At 38.1% G+C, this 17,632-nt stretch overlaps 1 protein-coding gene across 3 annotated transcripts in view; it reads right to left on the minus strand.

Annotated features, from left to right (window-relative positions):
• Positions 1–17,632, minus strand: part of RGS7 (regulator of G protein signaling 7) — a 266,491-nt gene that overhangs the window by 248,220 nt on the left and 639 nt on the right. Inside the window, exon 1 of one of the 3 annotated variants that reach the window (XM_051783808.1) lies at positions 17,404–17,598. The exons of the other annotated variants lie outside the window; for them this stretch is intronic. The gene's annotated coding sequence lies outside the window, so the exon portion shown is untranslated. Of the gene's footprint in view, positions 1–17,403; positions 17,599–17,632 lie in introns of those variants that run through there. 3 annotated transcript variants of the gene reach the window in all.

The following is a 17,632-nucleotide window of genomic DNA, read 5'->3' on the forward strand; positions in this document are numbered from 1 at the left end:
GATGCATTATTTCAGAAGCCAAAAGTTGTGCTTGCTTTGTATTTTGAGATATGTAGCATATAAGGCAAGGGCTTTCATACATTCCACAAATTATGCAGACCTGGGGTTTTTTTCAGGCTGTCGGGAAAATGCTGTTTCTACAGGAAAATAATATTTGATTTTCAAAAAACAGTGTTCAATACAAACCCTATTGTACAATTTGAGAGCACAGTTTCAGTAACAGGAGAGTGTTTAGGAAAAGGATGATTGATATTTTAATCTAACAATCCTCTTCATCATTTAATTCTGGACTTTAAACAAGATTGAAAAGTAGATTCTGATGCTCTGACTAAATTCAAGGACAGGTAATTAGTCTACTTTGTGGTAAAAACCTGAATGCTAAGGAATAAGTTATTTTCTGGTACTTCTAAACACTAATCAGCACTTGAATATCGGTGCTAAGTGAAGGTGGTTTCATACATACAGCTGCTTTTCAACTTGTTTCAGCAACTTCAGGCAAAATTTCCACTGAATTCATTGAGGTTTCTGAGTTCAAAAGTTACAGACAATGCTCCATTCTCTATTTGCAGATGATTCAGCTTTTTTTTATAAAATGAAATTAAAATTTCAGATTTTTTAAAAAAATACAGACAGTATTATTCTTGGAGAACTCAAACATTAATCACATTTGTTTTCTACAGCATTTCAATACTGTTACAGGCTCAAGGTATCAGCCATCTCCTCCAAGATGCTCCTGCTGAGATTTCAACTGCTGAAAATAACTCCAATTTTTTTCATACTCAGATCCTTTAAGAGCTCAGTCCTATCACCAAGTCCTTATCTTACTGGGCTGTAGAACTGCATTTCTATGGGAAATGTAAGTGGCTACTCTCTATTCACTTACTGTTGGGAAGTGTGGCACAACAGTTTGCACCGATATGGCTAATTTTCCTACCTCAAAACAAGGGGGGCTTCTTCCCTATTGCCTATTAGAAATAGTTGCTAGCCCATCCCATCCATCACAAGGCATTGTCAGAAAAAGAAGTGATTGCCTCAGGTGAAAATCATGCCTAGAAATTCACTGAATATGGAATCACTGGGCAGTGCTAAAACACAATCCCCACCCCTGCTAAGTTTCCTAACAGAGGCACAGTCTTTAGGCCCAAAGTGGTTATTTCTCCCTCACCCATCCCTATTTGAGTTAGTGCACAAGGAGAAATACTATGGCATCAAATGGATTGTCTGAACAACTGGATTGTGGAGCTGTAATCAAGGCCTTTTTAAAAAGACTGCACTCTCATAACTTGTGATGGTGAAGTGCAAAAGTAACAAGGTTTAAGATAAGCTTCTTTTTTTCATTACAGTTACTGTGAATATTATGCTCAGAATTATTTTCAGACTATCATGTCAAAGATGCACTAAAGATATGCGACTCCTTCCCACTCCTTTAAAAAAAGATGGAAGGGGAGAGAGAAGCTGAACTACAACAGTTTATGAGAATAACATATCTAATACTGAAAAAAATCACAAAGACAAGAGATACATACTTAAAATAACCTTTTAAGTTTAGCACAGATACACTTTTTCATTTCCAAATTTAAGCAGGTATCCCACCTACAGATTTTATGACAAGTGCTGTCATGTTGAGAAGTCCTTGGCTCTCTAGAAATGTACGTGCTCAGCATCTCGTAAAAATAGTTCTTGGTTGTTCTTGCTGAAAGAATTATTTGTTTCAGACTATAATTTCTTCTTTCCATAAATCCAGACTCAGTTCTGTTTTGCTTAAATTTTAATGTGTGAGAAAACCTCCTGACTTATACAGCATGATAAAATTCTGCTGACAAGATTCACTTGCCAAGGTAAAATATGCAATGGTGAGGGAATGAACAAGCGAGCATACAAAAGGCTGGTAATATCATCTAATCATCTATTAAAGCTGTCCTACACGTCTCTTAAAATGTTGAAATTGCTTAGAAATCTACCAAAAACTGTTGGGTTAAATTTACTCGCACAAAAGGTGTTGGTCCTAGCCTGAACTTTCCTGAAGACTTCACTAAAACGGTAAGGACTGCAGTGATCAGGCATTTTTCTGCACTTTCAGTTTTGAACTGTTACAAGCCAAGCTGGAGGTTCAGAGGTCCTATATTTTGAAACACTACCTTTTAGGGAGAAGGAAATTTTTTATTTCATATGAAGGTTCCACAAGAAATGGAGAGGAACAGATTTGGATGAAGAGCAAAGAAGGATCTACCCCCTGGAAAGGCCAACTAAAGAACTCAAGGGGAAGGTGATTTGAGAACTCTCTGGTCCTAACAAAAGGACATGAACTGAAAATCCAAGGCAGTAGGTACTGGAACGGGGAAAGAATATGGAAGGAATGTGAGAGCTGGTGTGTAGGCAGAGACACAGATTGTACATGGAACTGAAGGAGGACAGATACTGTTTTACACTGCTGAGTAATCCTGGAATCACTTGTCCACAGAGGTACCTTTCTCGGCTGTACAATCAATTTAGGCGTATGGATAACATGTGACAAGTCTAAGAACAAGACAGAAGGGTGACTTTCTACATGCTTGGACTGTCTGGGTTAAGAAGCAAAGTATTCAACCTGTTGCAAACTCCTACAAGCTCTTCTAGGCTACTTTGGTGAAAATTATTTTCTCATGTTTCCCAGAAAGCTCTCAGCTCGCAAGTTGAAGAGGATAAGAGAGAAAAAAAAAAAAAGAAAAAAAAAGTAACTTAAGAAAATAAACAGAACCATTTACCTGAAGAAGAAATACTTTCTTCCTGGAAACAAAAGGCAAAGCCTAAAGGCTGTCTTCTCTCTTTGAACAGGAAGAGTTGCTTTATTATATAACACATATCACTGAAATAAAAATTAAACACTCACAAAAGTCTTAGAGTTACTTACATGGACAAACAAATCATATTAGATAGAGACTTTGCTGTGATCTAATACCAAATGATTTATTGGTTAGGGATTCCTTATATCTCTTCTATATATATATTCAGAATTGGACAAATGGGGGGAAAAAAAGTGAATTGGGACTATGGTAGAAAAAGTGTGGGTTTTATGTGTGGATTAGCAGTCTGAACTAGAATAGTACAAACTTTATTATTATGCAAACCAACACTTTTTCCTCTCAAGTACAACCTCGAAATACAGGGCCTTCAGTGAGTAAAAATTTTGTAAAGGAACCTAGTAGTACATTAACCTTGTGTTAATATCTATTTTCCCCCCGCTGAAATCTTCCTTTTTACTTATTAAAAGAAATAAATTTAGCTTGTATCATCTTGTATTTTCACATTTAAGATTCACTGTAAGAATATATTAAAGACACAAAGTAACAAAGTATTTCTCTTGTCTACCTTTTTCTGTCAGTCACATTTTGGTGGACTCACCTGCTCTAGTTCTCTGGAGGTATCTACTTCTTTCCATTCATTACAGAGGGAAGCTAGACAGCTAGCTTAAGCTAGACATCAAACTTTTAGACACAAAGACTCCATAACATAATCCTAGGTCTCTTTCATTCAGTTTTATGCTGCCTAAGTGTTTCTAAGCCCTTTCTAAAGCAAAAACATACCAAAAGTCACTCAGTTCTCAGATATTCCTAAGGGCAGCTGGTACAGTTCTGCACTTTTGACTTACATACCACTACAGACCATCTACACACCCCAAAAAACTTTATATCCTGCATTACCTTGTTCCAAGAAGAAAATACGAACATTATTGAGGTGAACAGAATTTTGCGCTGATGAACCAAAGTCTGATTTTACTGTTTCTTCACTTACACATATTTAAACTTTTAAATGTAGGTTGAAAGAATGAAGGCTTAAGTTTACATGGGAACAGAGTTAAATAGTCCATGAAATTCAATACTTCATAAAAATCTATGTTACAAATTAACCCCTAAAAGCTAGTAAATCAAACCTGTAAGACATTAGAGTTGACCCTTCCCCCAACACATACCCCTCTCTATTGCTATTAATCTTTAACTCAGTACACCTCTGAAAAGATTCATCTAGACCCTTAAGGAAGCTGGAGGCAATCCACAATGACATTCAAATCAAACTGACTCTCACATGGAATTGTTAACATCAAGCCAAAGTCTTCTAATTTGAACTTTAAAAAAAAGAAAAAAAAAAAAAAAAGAAAAAAGACTTCTAACTTTACTGGTTTTTTAATCTTCTCTTCAGTCATTTTCTTTGAAACAATTCAAACTAGCAACTGGCTGCCAAGTTTAGCTGGATTTCCTTCAATTTTATATGCCTCTGCATTTAAGCAAAAAAGTACTATGGAAAAAATGAGTAATTCATGTTGTAATTGTTCGTTGGACTTTCAGAGAATTACAGAAGCAGCATCACCACATATGCTTATATGTAAACAAAGATAAATTATGACGTACCTGGAGTAGGTTAAAAAAAACGCAATGAGAACTCATTGGGAAGATTTATAATCAAGATTTTGTCTTGAATTGTTGCTCACATTTGTCTCCTAGATATTCACCCTTTTTCCCCTTCCCCCACATAGAAGAACATATTTACCTTTAGAAAACAAGGAACACTTCAGAGCAGCATTATTGGCTGTACTTTTGTCATACAATAAGAGCATGCTCCACTGTATAAGCAAATATTATCTCAAAGCAAACATCTCACACAAATGTACTGACTGTATTTCACTTCTGTTTTATGAACCTGCATCATGTTCCAAGCATGGAGGCCCATTTGCTGCCTCCTCTTCAAGGATTACGGTGCCATCAGGGCCAGAATTAGCACTTACCACTCCTAACCTGCCACTAGCCCTTCTTGTATACAAAAAATCAAAAGTGGACAAGAATGCTACAGGGAGCAAATCCATCACATGAACATCCCACTTTAACATATTTGGCTTAGTTTGTATTAAAAAAATACCATATTTCAAGAAACAGAAGGTATTTCAGTTCTGAACTTAATTTCCAGTTTTTTAGGAAATGGCTTATTCTGTCACCTTATCCACTGCTTTTTAGTAACCCCAAAAGCACCATCCTGAAGACCAAGTGAGAACACACATACCGATTTGTTCCTGAGGTTATTATAGATGCTACTGCAAGCATATTCCCATTTCCGTACATAATGTGATGGTTTTTCTTAAATAACCTTACAAATCCCTATGCTGTCTGATCCTCTTGGTACCACTGTCACTAGCATGAAACATACACCTGCAAAATACTTGACTTCACCAGCACCACCACCTGCAGGAATCTCTTCCTAGCAGCTCTCTTTCCTACTCACCTCTCTCATCAGAACAGTGATATCTACAGCAAGAACAGATGTCCCAGGCCTACAAAAGGCAGGAAGGGAATGAATGCGTATAATTACAGTTAGACTCGATCTTAAGTGTCTTTTCCAACCTAAATGATTCTATGATTACTCTACACCATCCCTACGATGTTGACTGTGACTGTTCTGAGCAAGGCTGAAGAAGAGTGCTGCAAGCACTCAAGGTTCCCCCTAACCTACTGGTACCATGCTTACCAGACTGATGGCAGCACCTGAAATTTTTCAAACATCTCTACAGAAAATAAAACCTTGGTGACAGAGTTTTATTCAACCCACGGAGAATTCTGCAAAGATTACAACATGAATATATGGTTTCTGTTATAAAGAATATCCAAGAAAACCTGCTTTGCTTTCCCTTCCCCCCAAACAGAGTGGGAGAAAAGTTATTTTTAAATAGATCTCTAAAATTGGAGTCTCATGGCAAGAGGCTCTAAAGGTCCACAAATAAAACTGCTAATTTTGATCACTCTGGTAATACAAATTGTTTACAGCATTTTTTATCAGTGTTCATTTGTAAGTTGTTAGGGTTGAAGAAATAGCACAGAGAATGTGTTAATACTTGTCTAAAAAATAAAACAAATAACATAGGTTAGAATTACCTATTAAAACTTTCATTAGTTTATGTGAAAACTTTCTTAGTTTTCTTTTTAAAACCATTCGCACAGAAATGTGCGATGTCCCTGTGATTACTATGATCACATGAAAAGCCACAACCATGACAAGTCTGTGAGGTGTAAGGAAAATCAGATGAAATATATTAGACTTAGGCTTAAAGATCAGTTCTTATCATGAATCATATAAGTTTTTAAGAATTCTCCAAGGAGTCAGGTAGATAGGGTCATCTATTTCAACTAGGAAATACACACAAAGTTTTGCATTCATAGGACATCAAAGGATATGGAGAGCTCAAGTCTCAACATGGTATCTCTTTCTGCTTGAGATACTCGATACTCTTATTTCACTGAAGATTGAAATTCAGAGAAACATCAAAAGGGACACCAAATAAATGAATATTTCTGGTGTTGATTGTGCTACAGGAAGAGCGTAGCAATATCACCTAGCCAAATTCTGCTCAATTTTTTCCTGCACAATCCTAACAGTAGCCTGGCTCTCAGAAAGGAAAATTGTCTTTCTACATCAACTCAACAAACACAACACAAAACAAAACAAAAAGTTCTTCATTTTTCTAGTAATTTTCCATAAAGAACTGTTTGTTGCACCTTAAAAAGACACTAATAATTTTAACAGGAATTAAAATCTGACAGAGCAGTCCTTCTGAAGAAGCTCACAGGTTCACTGATGCAGAAATTTTAGTTTCCTACTGCCTCTGGAATGTGGTAGTTAAAAATTACTACAGAATGATTTTTACTGGAAGTAGAAAATTTATCTTTTTTTTCTAATTCTCAGGAATTATACAGTTACACCAGAAAGCACCTAAATAGTAAGATTCATTGCAAGAAATTTATGCATTCTGTAGAAGCATGAAATATAGTTCAACACAATGTTAATTTTGCATAATTATAATCTTGATTGTTCAAGGAACTCTGACAATTTCTATCATCCTTAAGTAGCATGGCTCCTTGGTAAGTATCAAGTCCTAACTGATCTGTTCTTTTCACAGAAATAATTACCTTACAATTTGTACAAATACACAATAATATAAATAAGGAAAAACTACTGTATTTCAATCTAACATACACCTTACCCAGGGGATATAATTGTGCTTTATTTTTTGGCACAATGAACTCTTTGAAAGATTCATCAAATAAATATGAGATTGAGCTGTCCTCTTTCTCTCAAAAGGCACTCTTTCCTAATCTTCTACTATACAAAATCAAAGCAGGATCTACTCTGACACAGGATAATCATTGATTGAATCTCTACTTACATATATGCAAAGTTTATGTCAGCAGACTCAAATTCTGGCAACAACCTGTCAAACTCAACAATGTGGCAGTCAGCAAGGACAAATATTGAAATTCAACAGCAACCAGAATGAAGAAAGATAAACAATACTGAAACTAGTGACACGTCTGTTGCCAGTTACACTGCAAATATAGAACACTATGTATGAATTGTCCCAAGTCTGAAAACATGAGTGAGTCCTCTACTTTGGGTTTACCTTCCTGTGATAGATTTACCACTGGAACCATGAGTGCTCATACCAGCGGGGTCTGACTACAACTTCTGATGCACGTGCAGCAGACCTGCAGAGCACAGGGGGTCAGACAGCATTTCCAAGCATATGTGTGAAGGAAAGCTTACTCCAACATACCAAATGGAGGAAGAGTGGCAAACAGATTGATGGCACAGCTGTCACTTTGAATAAGCAGTGAATGAATAAGCTCTGAAGGCTGAGTTAAGAGACACATGTACATAAGGTTAGAGGACGTTATCATTCTATATGACAGGGACATGAGACGAGTAGGGACAGAATCATAACTGCCAAAGACAGCACCATAGACAGGATGAACTTTGCTACCAGGTAATTATACTCTGCAGAAGCATCACCACCTGAGATCATTAACACAGCAAGAGGCAGAGCTCAAACACACAGTGTGCATAAGCAACTCATCCAGCCAAGTAACTGCCAGAGTTCGAATGAAGAGCAGCTGAATAAATATTTAGAAGATAAAAAACACTAGTCACCGGGGCGAAGAAAAAAAAGTGAATTGCCACAGACAGCTATTGAAGGACACATCCTCTACAGTTAATCCTCTAGGACAGTCTCTCTTTAGCTTATGATTCTGTAGTGCAAAGTACAATGGCATCTTAGCCAGTATGCACAACAAAACAGGACACTGCAAAAGGAGCAATAAGGTAGAATTATTACTCAGGGACACTTTTCAAGGAGGTCTCTCTGACAAGCCAGTAAAAAGAGTAAGACAATGGCATTAAAAAGACAGATGCTCATTTTCCCATAAATAGACTTAAAATGTTTTAGGAAAATTGAGGATTCTTTCCCAAAAAGTATTTAGAAGACCATGCCATCCCCTAGAAAATAGAGAAGGGAAGAAGTTTAACAACAGTAAGATTTCAAAAGAATTTAACCAGTTATTTAACCAGTTGTAAATTATTCATGAGATACAACATGGAAGCCCATTATTGGTTGAGGCCAAAAGCACCACAGGTAGCTAAAAGAATGTTTCATTCCCTTTTCAGAGGGAGTATTAGAAGTTTAATGCAACAGAGAACAACTGGGGCTTTTATAAAACTTTTGAAGGACACAGATAATCTTCATTCCCATTTTTCCACACACGTATACTTTGCTAGCAGTACCAACCATTGCTCGGAGCACTCTTTTGTGGGCAAAGCTAACATATGATTTTTTTTTTTTTTTGCAATCCAGACTTCTTCTATTTAGGCAGATAGAACTTAGACACATTTGGAAGCAAAAGGCAAAACCAGCTTTGGGTAGAGCAGGGGATTACTCACATCTCTACAGACTAGAGCGTCATAACAGCTGCTCCTCTCTCCTACATGATGTTATTTTGTTCCAGGCAAGAGGAGATAGAAAACCCCCTGCACTTTCTCCTAGACATCCCCAGTCAAGAAAAGGAAACCAAAAAACAGAGAACCATTCCCTCTTCTCTGTCACCATTCTCACAGAAGGCCCATGGTCTCTACACACACACAATAGCTGTAGCTCCTCACAAAAAGCATCTCTGAAGCCCTTTCAGCACAGTTGACCCTAGCAGCTGAGCTCTGCCTTTTCTACAGCTGCTTCTAGAGCTGCACAGCTACAGCTGGACAAATAATTAGGCTAAACCATATTACCGTGAAGTAAAGGGAAGCCCTGTAATAATCCAAAAGGCACTGAAAGACAACACAGTCATTGGACACCACCAGAATGGCTTCATGGGAGGAAAGTCCTGCTTATCAAACCTGATTTCTCTTTATGATAAGGTAACTCACTTGATCAAGGGAAGCCAGTTGATGTAATGTTTTTGGATTTCAGTAAAGCTTTTGACAGCGTCTCTCACAGGATCCTTATGGACATAATGTCCAGCACACAGCTCGATAAACACATCATGTGGTGTGTGAGCAATTGGCTCATGGGTCAAGCACAGAGGGTAATAGTGAACAGGGTTACATCAGACTGCTGACCTGTCACTAGTGGGGTTCCACAGGGCTACATCTTAGGCCTTGTGCTCTTCAAAATCTTCATAAATTACTTGGACGCAGGACTGGAGGGGATATTAAGCAAGTTTGCAGATGATACAAAACTGGGAGGAGCTGCTGACTCCCTGGAAGGCAGGGAGGCCCTGCAGTGAGACCTCAAAAAATCAGAGGACTGGGCAATCTCCCTTAACAAGGGAAAGTGCTGGATTCTGCACCTGGGATGGGGCAACCCTGGATGTACCTCCAGAAGGGGGAATGAGATGCTGGAAAGCAGTGCCACAGGAAGGGATCTGGGGGTCCTGGTCAATGGCAAGTTAAATATGAGTCAGCAGTGTCCTGGCAGCCAGGAGGGTCAACCATGTCCCGGGGGACATCAGACACAGCATCACCAGCCAGGCGAGGGAGGGGATCGTCCTGCTCTGCTCTGCACTGGGGTAGCTCTACCTTGAATACTGTGTGGAAATTTGGGCACTACAATATAAGAAAGATATTAAGCTGTTAGAAAGTGTCCAAAAAAAGGCAAAAATTAGTGAAGGGCCTTGAGGAGAAGCCGTAAGAGGAACGACTGAGGTCACTTGGTCTGGAGGAGACTGAGGGGAGACCTCACCACAGTCTATAACTTCCTCACAAGGGGAAGAGGTGGGGCAAGCACTGATCTTCTCTGTGGTGACCAGTGACAGGACCCAAGGGAATGGCCTGAAGTTGTGTCAGGGGAAGTTTAGGTTGAAAGTAAGTGCGACAATGTCATCAGGATTATAGACAGAAGAAACAGCAAGATGTTTACTCTGAGAAGGAAAGGCAGCTCTTCATAAAGCATTTTTTGGTCATACAGTATAAAAGAAACTAAGATATTAACTTCTCTGATCAACCGATCAGTTTGTCCTTGAAGACAAAGGCAGGAAACTGCATCACTGATTTTACTGAGTAATTTTATAAGCCTTTTAGTGCTATGTAAATTAATTTCTCCATCTGCAGTAGAGACTTGGAATCCCTTTTTCTATCTATTACAAATAAAGCACCACCACATCCTTCAAAATCCATTTGATGCCTAAAAGCATAGGAAAAAGAGGGGATGAGAATATTACCTATGGTTTATATCAGCCAGTTCTGTGAGATTAGTTTTGGATTACATTTGTAATTAGAGCTACTTGTTCTTATCTCAGTGAGTAACTGCCAACATGAATACAGCCAGAGAACAGCAAAGCCTGATATGCAACAACTCTGCAGCACATTTAGACTGTTGTACCATCTGAAGGTAAGGGCAATCAATATCTGACAATAACACTTAGGAGTGATGCTCAGGGTAATATTCATTCCCCAGTGTCTTGAATTTTTGCTGCAGTCCTTCAACTTGCAGGGGCAATAACAGCACCTCATAACAGCCACCTTTATCCAAAAACTTGTAAAAGCGCTTGAGAGCTCTAGTCCTCTAGCAAGTCTCCAGACAGAATTCTCAACAGTTACTCAATGTAATTGCACAAACCACTTCTGTTTTGGTTTGAGGTTGGTTTTTCGGGTTGGGTTGGGTTTTTGGGTATTTTTTTGGCTAAGTAAAAAAAAACTTCCACGGTGGTTTGGATTAACCATCAATTAAGAGCTGGCTTTTCCCCCTGTCATTCTCCTTCCTTCAGAGTTTACAAAACTATGCTCCAGAGTCCCTCCAGGGATGAAGAAAACCCTTCCAAATGCAGGGTCCAACATCACAGGTAAACCACCCAATACTCACTCTGAAGGACTGGGTACATTTTCTAGCAGTTGTGTAAACTAACCCTTTGTAGCATCTCCAACCATTTTTTTCCTAGCTGAAACTTTTAAGAAATGGCATATGAACTTGCTAATAATAAGGTATGTTTTCTAGCAAACATATATGCTCAATCTTATTGCGCATTCTAGTTACACTAAAGCACAACATACCAAACAACACACAGAAGTCCATTATGGCTATACAGTTATTTATATTGACCAAACTTGCAATAGCAAATAAATCCCATTCCACCATTTCTCCACAGAACCTATGGTTTAGAGGAGAGAATTACACTACTTCGTGATTTGCCTTTCATATCTGTCATTCCTGTGTCTTCCATTAAGGTGTTTTATTTACCATGTGTTGGTATAATGCTAGTTCTTATTTTAGTTCTCTTAGCCAGGAAACCTAGAGAAGAGAGCACAGAATGGAAAGACACTCAAGTGGCTGGAAATGGAGCTGTGGCAGGCCCTCTGCTAGAAAATATAGGGCTCATTAATCGGAATTGTTTCTTTGTACTTCGGGCACAGAACGTATATAAAACTTGTGGTTTTCTCTTCATATCTACTGCAATAGCACAATATTGAACAATATTCAGAGATTAAATTCCCACCAACTTTATGAAGATATACATTTGAATAAAACTGGAATTTTCCAGCAGAAGCAGCAGCACATAGTCTTAACCAGAAAATAAAGTCCAGGGAAGGGGATGGGAAAGACTAAGAGAAGTTGTGACTGATTCTTCCCCAGGGAACGGTTTGATCAAAACTCTTACATTCCTGGATCATGTGGAACAGAACTGTTACCCAAGCTAGAAGAGGCCAAGTTTCCGTAGTTTAGCTATCCATGAAAGTGGTTCCTATTCCAGTTCCAGCTTGTCTTGTTTCAAGGGATGATGATAAACTTCTGGCCTCAACTACAGCCTCTGTAACTTGAGTTACAGCTGAGAATTCTGCACTTAAAGAACTTATTACTTCAGCCACTGAACCAAAGTAATTCAGACCTATTTTAAACAAATTATTGATGAGTGTACCTCTTGTGCCTTTTCATGTCTATGTACCATCCACTCTAAAAAGTAGTGTTCAGAAATAAACAAGCTCAGTAGCAGAGGCTGATGTGATTTTCTTTCTATACTTGATGTCTACTTGCCAATCTGAAAAACAAGACTAGAGGGTCAGAACACAGTTTTGTGTCTCATTCACGTATCTCAGTATGATCTAATTGGGTATTAGTGAGGTGTCACTGATGTAGAAGGTGGTGGTCTAACTTCAGCTGAGAAAATATATTTCCCTCCCCATCACCGTGCTAACTATAGGCTGTCCTTTACATTTGACAAAAGAAAAATTTTGTGAGACTGCAACGGTAACATTTCAAGTTTTGCCTCTTTTCCTCTTCCAAAGCATTGGAAAAAAAATCAAGTGGTTATAAATTAAAAATTCACAAAATGTTTCCCTTAACCACTTAAAAATCAAGTATTGTGATTGAATGCTGTTTAGGACACTTATGGCTGGCTGCACTGATGGGTAATGGGTCTTAGGCCACGAGCATCTCAGATGTTGACGCGCAAAATCTAATCTCCTTACTCATATAAAGGGTCACAAATGTTCTTGCTTGAACAGAGGACGGATTCCATACATTTCACGTTCTCAAGCTCTGCTACCCCACATTTCAGACAGAAAAAGAGGTATCAAAAGAGATTCAAACAATGTGGGCACTCAGAAAGACACAGCTATTACTCCTTAAGAATGATCATCATACATATATGTAACAAATTTATATATTGTAAATAGGTATTATATGTACAGCTTTAATATACGAGTATGTACATACATGTCTATAAAATCCTCTAACAGAGTTCTCAGTACCCATTGTTTCACTTAGATATTCAAAAGCTGGCAAGAAATTATGCCTAACACAATTAGATTTAGCCTTTTACAGATGCTTTCTGGATGCATTGTTGGGGTCTGCACAATGGTCAGAAACTACCAGTCTGGTGCCAGGAATCCTCCATCTCCTAAATCCATAATTTTTCATTTGGTTCCAGTTTCTCTTCTGCCTGGGCTCCCATCAGTTCTGTCTCTGCATTCTTTTGTTAGCAGAAGTAAACAGGGAAAAAAAAAAGAGTAGAAAACTCAGTTCTTGGTTGTATGCTCCTACTTCTGCAATTCTAATCCACTGGGCTGCCTGCACCACTAGCTAGAGATACAGCAGTAATGTCAAAAGAGGGAAAGCACTTCTGTTTGGTATTTCAAGTCAGGCAGTGAGAGAGCTGGACACTGCCCAGCTTAGACGCAGGTAACTCCTTTTTACCATATCACATTTCAGATTCACCACAGCCTTAAAGCAAAACAGGCTATATTTTTTGGAATCCCCCCTGGTCAGCATCATACTTCAGGGGCTTGCTGCCACATGTATTATCTCAGACATAAGACTTTCTTTTCTTTTTAACAGGTTTCTCTACAGACTAATTTTTATCCAACACTTATTTTCCCTGAAGGGCTAGAACTTTACCTAATACACTGACATACAATCAGCATAACCACTGCAAGCAGAACTCTGACAACACCACTTTAAAACACATTGTGCAAAGTCATTCTCCAATTAGCCATGTTTATAGCATGATTTGTGAATAAGGGTATAGATTTATTAAGCAGTTTTAAGAAATCACATTAATAGAAAAAGCTTAAAGGATTAGTGGCGGCCTTACATTTATAATTGTGATTTTTTTTCTGTGAAGAGTTCTAAGGTGTTTTTTAATCTTATTTTTGCAAACCCTCCTGTATTGCTCATTCCAGTATTTAAGCAGAAATGAACACTTCCTTACATAATCTTAACTATAATTCTCTTCTATTAATTATATCTTAAATTCAACGCGTTACAAATATTTGAAAGGCATCAATCATATTTGCAAAAACAATTTATCAAGACCAAAATATCTAACAAGAGTGTTAGTCACTTTTTCTACAGAATTTTGTGTGCTGCAAGAAACAGATTGTACTTATCATATCATCAAAAATTTACTGTCAGTTTATAAATATGTTAAGCAGGAGTATTTCTCATGTAAGGAAACATTCTGAGTTCAAAACCCAAGAAAATTAAAAGGGAACTCTAATAAATTACAGTACAGCAGTCTCCCCTTTCAGAAGTCTGAAGACCAAATACCAGCTATTGTCCAATGTCTTCCTTGGTACTTTAAATACTCAGCTTTCCTACCACCTTTTACACATATAGACTTAGGTCACAGTACACATACAATAAGACAACTTACAGAAAAATGTACTAATCAGACTTCATCTCGTAACAACAAAATCTCAAAGTACAGCTAGCCATTAACAATTAGGGTAGAACAGATTTGCATGAGAAGGGCCTCATCCTGAAATCTTGGTAGAATGACTTAAAATACAGCACATAAAATACACCACCTCCAACTGCCTTCCTCCTATGAAGACTCTTACTGCTCTTTCTTCCCTAACTTTTCAGACATTCAATCTTTTTCAGCCTCCCAGGCTACCTGAATCTTAGTAAGGTTCTCACCACTGCAACCCAACACCTGCTCTTCTTTCCTTGCACTGCTACCAATCACCACGTCTCCCTTATGTTACTTCAAAGCACTGCTCCCAGAATCATCTTCTAATTCATTGTCAACCTTCACTAGCCTCCTTATTCTTCTCCAAGTTCTCAGATTTAATCTGTTAGTCCCTCCAATATTTAACCTTACTGTATCCATCAGATCTAGTTTTTAGCCATATGCTCACCTTTGTTAATGATTATAGCCTCGGCTTATCCCTCCTGAAAAGGTAACTTTCTACCATAGTGTGGATAGTAAACCCCTGACAGGTAGATGACCAACTGTGATGACTGCTGCTGACTGACCAGGAACCACCTTGGCACCCTTTTCCTCACCAGCTGCCACCCTCCAGTTGTACCTTGGTTTTCAGATGATTAAAATTTCCATTAGGCCTTAGAGCACTTTGCATAACAAGGCCCCAGATTCATTATCCTTTTGATGCTACTACAGCTGTGTAAATCTTAAGTAATGACAGGGCATATGAGGTGGTTTCTGGAACATATGTCCCAGTGCTGCTGAAGTAGTCTCTAGTACCAGAAGATGGTGTGAGAAATTAATAGTTGAGATGAGACGTATAATCCCCCGTCACGAGGATGTAACAGAAGCACAGCTAGATGTGACCCCAGTTTATAAGATGGTACCATCCTTGAGACCACGTAAACAAAATGCCTGGTAAATAATAGGAAAAAAAAATTTATACACACATGCATATACATGTATATCTGCATTCCTATTTAGTTTATATTTTATGCACAGTTATGTCTGACTCAACACTTTTCTTCATTCTCTTTGTATCCTAATGTGCACCAGAATAAATCAGCTTCAGTTCCAGAAGTTCTATTAGTTTTATCTCCCAGCATTTTCTAAAAGTGGCTCCTGGTGGGTCATATAAAATAAAAGCAGCTTTTTACAGGAACAACAGATTTACAACTTTAATAAGACTGGCCTCCTTCCTGCATTAAAGTCTACAGTACACAACAAATCAGATTAAGCAAGCTGGTATCAAATCTGAAGCCAAATGCATTTTTGAGCCAAACCTTAATTTTCTGAAGCAGTTCAAGCTTATTTTGAAGATGCTAAATTATTGATAAAGAAAATCAACCCTTTTTCCAGCTCAAGCAATGTCATATACAGCATATGCAAAAATAGCTAAGGTAGATTTGCTGTTTTATTAACTTCACAACCCTTTAGAATTAAATTACCTACTTATTCCTGTCTAGAACACAGATAAACAGTCACTACCAACAGCTTAACAACTTTTAACTTCAGATAAAATGTTTGTCTGAAAGCAGACTGTCAGAAACAGACAAAAAACCATGAGACACCTGCAAACTCTTAAGTTTATTTATTAAACTAGTATTATTTCACCAACATCATTAAACTCAGACACTTCAGCAAATAAACTTTAATGCATTCTGTTCTGACCATAAACAGTTTTCTCAAAGGAGTTGAAATAATAAAACATATTCCATCCAAAGAGGCAACTGAAGAACAGCAAACAATCCTGGGAGGCAGGATGGCAAGAACAGTTCTTTGTGCACAGTGACCTCCCCTAAACAAAAAATGGATGAGTATCTACATATATCCTTTTGCTTAGACTTGCTCCATAGCATATCAACTATTTTCAGTCCCTGTGATTTTGTTCAGCATCTATCTCCTAGCATTTCCAGAGAAAAATCTTAGGCAAAACAATGGATATTATGATGTAACCTTTCTTAAAAGTATCCCAACCATTGTAGTACAAGATACATAAAAGAAGGAAATAAAATTATGTAACCAATCTTTCCTGTTCTAGAGTAGAACAGGAATTACACAGAATTGAGTAAGCAATTATTTACAAAGAAGCAACACCCAACCTCACAGATATATATATATATATATATATATCCCAAAAATACCATAACTATCCGTTTTAGGACTTAATGATATCATAAGGTGACTTAATGGTATCATATGGCGACTTAATGGAGAACTCTCTTGAGCTTTCCTGTTGAAGATGTCCAGTTTAGTATAAAATACAAAACTATCTGACAGAGGAAAAACTCACTCTCCAGGTTAGTTAATCACTATGCTTCTCCCAGCAGACACCTTGGACGATATACCCAATTGTACTTTTATACACGGTAAAACAGCCTGAACAAAGAGCTGCGTGCACACAAACAGAAATATCTTTTGCCCCCTGAATATCCTATCAGTTAGGACAAGACCTCTCTGCCAAATGCAAAAAATCCGTTCCCAGTTCTCTGATGAGTGTCCTCAGAACTCAGAAAAAGCAGATTTTTTTCTGTAAGCGATGACAGCCAACAATGGTGCAACTTCCAAAATGTTCCCAAATGAAACCACTGAGCAGAAAAAATGCAGTTGCAAATAACTACTAAACAAGTAAATGCATATTCTTATGAATAAAGAGTCTTTAAAAAAACCCCTATTCAGTTCTAATATGAAATCCATAATAATGGTAAGTTACAAACACCTGCTTTTCAGTCAGCCACAATTCGAATGTGAGATAGCACATATCCAGACAAGAAAACTATTTGAAAAACATACAAATAGCCCCTCATAATAGAGTGGAAATAATCCCTTTTGTTGTAAATAACTTTATAAGCTCTGATGTGCACGTTACTGTTTCTGATCTAATTAAACCAGAAATCTGCCGTGCAAGCAAGCTCACCTAAGCGCTCCAGAAAGAGCTCATACGCCCGGGCAAAACACAGCCATTTGCAGAAGGCAAATAACAAATGTTATTTTTCCTTCTCCTTCTTACTTAACCACTTATTGCACACGCCGCCCCTCTGCCCAGCGGCTCCCCGGCCCCGGGCGGGTGAGGGGGCAGCGGGGGCAGCAGCACCCACCCCTTGCCGGACTCTCAGCCCTTAGCAGGTCACCGCCGCCCATCGCCA

This window comes from Manacus candei, unplaced genomic scaffold (assembly GCF_025592945.1).
Source record: "Manacus candei isolate 608988 ecotype Guabito, Panama unplaced genomic scaffold, ASM2559294v1 h1tg000017l, whole genome shotgun sequence".
Lineage (NCBI taxonomy): Eukaryota > Metazoa > Chordata > Aves > Passeriformes > Pipridae > Manacus > Manacus candei.